We start from the raw sequence: 6534 nt of genomic DNA, 5'->3' as shown, positions 1-6534 counted from the left end.
TTAGTTTGCTGCATGGAGATTATTGCCCTACGGTGCAATTTCAGATGAGCTCCAAGGGGTAGCTTGTGCGCGTTGACTCTCAGTAAGTTTCAGCATATCAGACTAATTTGTCTCTGTGCTTATCTACGAACAATGTACTCTTTAATGTTTCATCTTATCTTGTATGAAGTAGATAATTTCCTTTTGCTCATGTATCTCTGGCACAGGATCACACAAGTGCCTGGTGACAGATTCACCAGATACTCCAACTGTAGGTCAATCCACATTACTTTTTCCACAAATTCATTCTCAGAATCTTTCTGGTAGTGCATTAGATATTACTGGTACTAAGATCTGGATGTACAATATTATTACTTCATCAGGAGTCCCAGTGAGCCCTGACATACGTTACTTCCTATAACATTTGAGACGTGATTTAAAATTAAGTCATGTTTCCCCACACAAGCAGAAAAAACCCTGTTCTCGGAGACCAGAGCAAATTCACTTCCCCCTGTCATGCATGTAGAGACCATACCGAAGTCATTCAGTTGCAGGAACTACACACACCCGTTCCACATCTCTGATGTGCCAGCTGGTTGTGTGAATTGGTCGTAAGAACATAAGAACAGCTCTGCTGGATCAGGCCCAAGACCTATCTCATCCAACATCCTGTTTCACACAGTAGTGGCCCATCAGATGCCTCTGGGAAACCCACAGGCAAGAGCTGAGGGCATGATGCAGCTGGAAGGCCTATCTATTCCTTTATCACTGATGCTGCAAAATAGCTTTATTCTGCATTCTGTCTGTCCAGATTTCTGTGGAGAGTGAGGTCTGTGTGGACAGAGGAGGGGAGAGTTACTTAGAGCATATTGGGGTAGACAGGACAGGTCTTTGGAGGGGTGAGCTGCTTTTCGGTAGGTTGAAAAGAAGTGCCACGGCCCTATCTGGAGCAGAATCTGGAAACCTTGCCCTAAGAGGCCAGTTCTGGAGGAGTGCTGTAAAGAGGCTGAGCGCTTTAGCAAGCAGGATTGTTGAGGGTCTTAGAAACTGGGAGATTTGAGCGTGGGCACAAAGCAGCCTGGATGAAAATGGGATGAAAGCAGGCAAGGACAATTCCAACTCAGAGGTGGCCCTTTTATGAGGCGAGCTGAGATGGTTGTCTCAAGTGGAAGATTATTAGGGCAGCAGCAGGGTGGCAAGACGTCCCCCACTGCTGCCATTGGAGCAGCTCTTCTGAAGCAATCTGACCTTGTATTTCTCACACCTTACAAGGTTTGCAAGAAGTATGAGAAAAGGAGCCTGCTAGCAGCTTTCTCTCTTATCCCCTGCACTACTTCCAAAACTTGCAAGAATCATTTTTGATCAGAGGCTGGCTCCCACCAGTGACTGGGGTAACGCAGCATTTGATGCCTTACTTCAGGTACCACAATACCTCGGGCTGCCCCTGTTTCCACTACATGGTCTAATGGGGGAGAAGAATGTTGACAACACAACATTGCTTAGTGCTGGAGATGGAACAAGTCCATATTTTCTGAAAATGGGGAAGAGCCATGTTCCTTTATCGCAGGAACCCTGAGCGAACATCAGTGTCTAATACTTATCCATTGACATCTGAGTGTCTCATCCTGCACCAAATCTTAAAACTATTATAAACTGCAGGTTTTGGAAATATCACACCATGCCCAGCTCCTCCTTATCTCTTGCTTAAAATCCCACCTGAACCTGAACCAAGAGCCTAGCCATGTGTGTGTGTGTGTGTGTGTGTGTGAGAGAGAGAGAGAGAGAGAGAGAGAGAGAGAGAGAGAGAGAGAGAGATGACCACTGGCTGAGCCACCTGGGGGCACCCTCACCACTGCCCAGGGCACCAAGCCAGCTCACCATATCTCAAGAAGGATATTGTAGAACTGGAAAAAGTGTAGAAGAGGGCAACCAAAATGATCAGAGGCCTGGAGCACCTTCCTTATGTGGCTAGGCTACAGCATCTGGGGCTCTTTACCTTGGAAAAGAGGCGACTAAGGGGAGACATGATCAAAGTGTATAAAATTATGCATGGAGTGGAGAGGGTAGACAGAGAGAAAATTTTCTCCCTCTCTCACAACACTAGAACCAGGGGCCACCCCATGAAAATGAAGGTTGGGAAATTTAGGACAGACAAGCAGAAGTACTTTTTCACACAGTGCATAATTAATCTAAGGCATTCTTTGCCATGGGATGTGGTGATGGCCACCAGCTTGGATGGCTTTAAAAGGGGCTTAGACAGATTCATGGAGGATAGGTCTATCAATGGCTACTAGTCTGATGGCTGTGGGTCATCTCCAGCCTCAGAGGCACAATGCCTCTCAATACCAGTTGCAGGGGAGCAACAGCAGGAGAGAGGGCATGCAAATACTAGTGGTGTGTATGGAACCGCACCTCCGTGGTCTGGTGCCAGGGTGTGTGTGGTTCTTTAAGGGCAGGGGGTGCACTTACCCCTCCCACTGCTTTCCCCCCGCTGGCGCTCCTTTAAAAAAAAAACTTCTTGGGGCAGCATTGTACCTCCCTACCGCCCCTGCCCCCATTTTCGGCCAGAAGTACTGCGTGCATGTGTGCACGTCGCTCACACCTTCATGCATGTCCGACGTACGCATGCGTGCGACGTGCACACGTTACTTCCGGCCACTTCCGGCCGAAAACGGGGGCGGGGCGGCTTTTTTTTAAAAGGACCGCCTGCGGGGGAAAGCAGCTGAAGGGGTAAGTGCACCCCCCCCCGCCCTTAAAGAACCACCACTCCCAGCGCTGAACTTTCGAACTGCGCCACATTCAAACCGGTTCGGAGGCTTCTACAATGGCCTCTGGACCGGTTCGTGTACATCTCTAGTACATACCTCTTGCCTGTGGGCTCCCCAGAGGCATCTATAGGGCCACTGTGTGAAACAGGATGCTGGACTAGATGGGCCTTGGGCCTGATCCATTAGGGCTGTTCTTATGTTCTAAATGAAGTGCTCACTGGGTGAGAGGGCAATGGGTGGCCCATCCATTCCTTGATGGAATTGCCCTCTGATGCCGGCATGTCAGTGTGTTTTGATGCCAGTGCAAGTGGCATGGCCAGCATCAGAACACAGACACACCACCCATTAGCCTCTCCCAGCTGGTAAGTGCTTTGCCCAACCATCAAAGTGTTCTCTGGCTGGGAGAGGTCCCACTGCCTGACACTCCTCCTGATGCCAATGCGTCAGCTTCAACAGTGTGGCCAGAATCAGGGGGCATGGCTGGTGGAGGGCTTATTCAAATGTAGTCTCAGTTCCACCTCCAACCTTGCTATGCGCCTGACCGGAATGCTTGCTACTCAAGACTTTATGTTGGCCCTAATAAAAGCATTACCAGATCATGGCTTCTGGGTTTTTCCCCTAATGGATCAACATGACTTTCTGTTATTTTCAGCATATCTGGATTTGCTGAATCCAGAAGCCTTTCATCAAGAGGCAGGTTCTCACTGGAAAAGAATACTATTAATCGCAACAGCGTGGAAAATGCTTGCAGCAGCCTTGCACATGAAAGGCAAGGGAAAGAGTGAAACAGACAGTTGAGAAAATTGTAAAGGGGGGGGAAGCTTTTCGCGTCCCCAGACATCTCTACAGAGATCACAAACACACTGAGTTTGGGTCTTAGGTTAGATTCAAACCATGATTCCTGTAGTGCACAATGGATACTTTATCACCTAAGCAACCCCACAGTTTTAATGGCATCAATTTAATAAAACGTCTTTAGGATTTATAGCCAATTTGCTACTTAACAAGGGTGCACAGTATTGGAAGGATATATTGCATTGTTTACATAAAAGTTTTCATCTCATTTTCAGCAATCATTTAAACAGAAATGTTTAGTTTTCAATAAATGCTACCATAATGTTCCACTGCATTCTCCTCCTGCACAATAGCAAAGGTCATGGATAGAAAAATGTGTGTTTGAGGTTTCTAGGATTGCTTTGATGTAAATTCTATTTGCCACTGGTATTCTCCATTTACCGCACATATCCCTTGAGAACAGCTTGCCTGCATAGCGTATGAATTTGTTGTAAATCATAATACTTGGATTACATCATCCCCAGCATATCAGGCTAAAAGAACAATATCACTTTTTTTCCTATGTGAAATTTCCAGTTTGGTGGCATTTTTGCTTCATAATAAATTCCAGACAGCCTTTCATGGTATAGCTAAAGTCTGCTGTAAAGTGATCCTACGGGCTATAAAGGCTGTTGGAATTTTGTCACTGACTGCAAGGGGAAGCTTTTAAAACATTGAGCTTTTCTTTGTTGAAGTAGTGCACTGTTTTGAAACTAGCTTTATGAAAAATGTATTTAAAGGTACAGATGTCTGAAGTGTTGTTTATATGCTAAAGAGTGAGTTTAGGCTTTTAATATCAAACTAGGCTTCCCTTTCAAGTTCAGCAGCAAGATGTTCACTGTTGCATTTCATGGCAATTATCAGATCTATGGGCCGGTTCTCACGAGCCAAACAAATGAAAACTGGACTTCTTGGTGATGGGCACATTGTGAGTGCCAGGAACTTCTCCTGGATCTCCACTTGGTATGGTGCCAATGTGACATTTACCAAGGACTGTTAATCTTAGATCTAAATTCTGGCTGTTGATCCAAGGCAAATGTCAGGTTGGCGCAGTGCTCATTGGAGATCGGGGGAAAGTTCCAAGTCCTCACAACACACTCAATGGGGCGGCAGGTGTGTGTGTGTGTGTGTTGCACTGCTGAAAGGACCTTTTTTGTGTGTGTTTACTGGATATTGCTTGGATCATGAGAAACCACATAGGAACATAGGAAGCTGCCATATAGTGAGTCAGACCATTGGTCTATCTAACTCAGTATTGTCTTCACAGACTGGCAGCGTCTTCTCCAAGGTTGCAGGCAGGAATCTCTCTCAGCCTTGTCTTGGAGATTCCAGGGAAGGAACTTGGAACCGATATGCTCTTCCCAGAGCAGCTCCATCCCCTGAGTTGAAGTATCCAACAGTGCTTACACTTCTAGTCTCTCATTCATAGGCAGTCAGGTTGGACCCTGCTTAGCTATGGGGAAAAGTCATGCTTGCTACCACAAGACCAGCTGTACACCATGTTCATTTTGCATGGATCGAAGCAGGGCTATGATGCAAAAGTGGATATCTCTGGTACTACCTACTGGCACCACTTATACTACCACCAGCACCACCACCACCACTACTACTACTACTAATGCATGGCATCAGTGTGGGTCATGGAGCACCCTCCCATTCGGCTGCATGTGTGTGAACAATATTGGGGCTGTTACAGAACATAGCAACAGCTTAAAGTTTAAAGTTAAAATTTTAACTTCAAGTTTAACTTAAAGTCCAGCTTAAAGTTGCACAAATGCAGTTGTGCAAAGTGACACTCTTTGTAAATAATGGGCAAACTTCAGCCAGAGTAGAACTGCTCTGTTCCACCACAGCCCCAACAGTTGTTAATGGAACTGCCCCCGGGGTGATTGGGAAACATCCCCCAAATTGTGTTCAGGCTTTGTGTGGGGAAATTATCTCAGAGAGGAACAGTTCCATGTCGGATTAAATTTGCAAAGTTGTGGACCCAGGAAATAACTGGACTGAGGCATGGTTGAAGTAAAAAAAAAAAAAAAAACAATCAAAAAAGGGTTTATTGAAGAGAGGGGCACAGCAGAAAGAAATGTGTGGTTAAAGCATCTATTAAAGGTACGTTCAACTGAAAATAAGCATTTTAACTTAAGTCCTAATTACATGAAAGGCTAGAGGCTTTTGAGAAGGAGACAGCTGGATTTAAGAAAAAGGAGCAGGGATAGAGATGGGCCCAGCAAAGGGGAAACATTCATATTTCCTGAGCTTCTACTGCTGCAGAGACCTTGGGGCTTCTTGAACAACTGAGGGACCTTGTTCCTCTGGGACAGCTCGGTCAGAGGCAGGGGCGAGAAGACTGGAAGGGTTAGATGACAGAGGTGAATCCATGAGGGTGCCTCCTCCATGGAATCAGTTTCCTGTGTTGATGAGGAAGACTGGGCAGATTGGGTTAGGCTAGAGAACCGACCTGGAAATTGGCACAAAAAACTGGTATGGTGGCGCGTGAGCAGCAGATTGCCCAAGGTAACTTCCAGGTGTGTGGGAGTCTCAAAGGAGCACACTAGATCATGGAATTGGGGTTTGATATACCCAAGAACATGCCCCAGGGGCAACAGTCCAATTGACCTTTTTTCTTGACTAGGGTCGTTCTAGGGAATTTCAAAAAGATCTCCTTGTTTGTGTCTGCCTCACAACACAATGAGTGAATAGGATGATGGAGTGGCTGAACATGAAAACAAGGGAACTCTTTTTGGTCTGAAACATCTAGTGAACTAATCAGTGTTTTAATGGGTTCATTGCTGGGTTCCTATTGACCACTCCCGCCTTCTTTTGATAAGGAGGGTATATGCATTCGTGGAGCCTTATCTGACTTCCCTGCTGAGGGAATTGGCTTTTCGCTCCTTTGACGCTCCTGTGTAGGGGAAGTAAACCAAAGGAGGGTCAGAGAGACCTTGAATGGAGA

The sequence above is a fragment of the Hemicordylus capensis genome, chromosome 5, assembly GCF_027244095.1.
Source record: "Hemicordylus capensis ecotype Gifberg chromosome 5, rHemCap1.1.pri, whole genome shotgun sequence".
Lineage (NCBI taxonomy): Eukaryota > Metazoa > Chordata > Lepidosauria > Squamata > Cordylidae > Hemicordylus > Hemicordylus capensis.
This window is presented reverse-complemented; position numbering follows the sequence as displayed.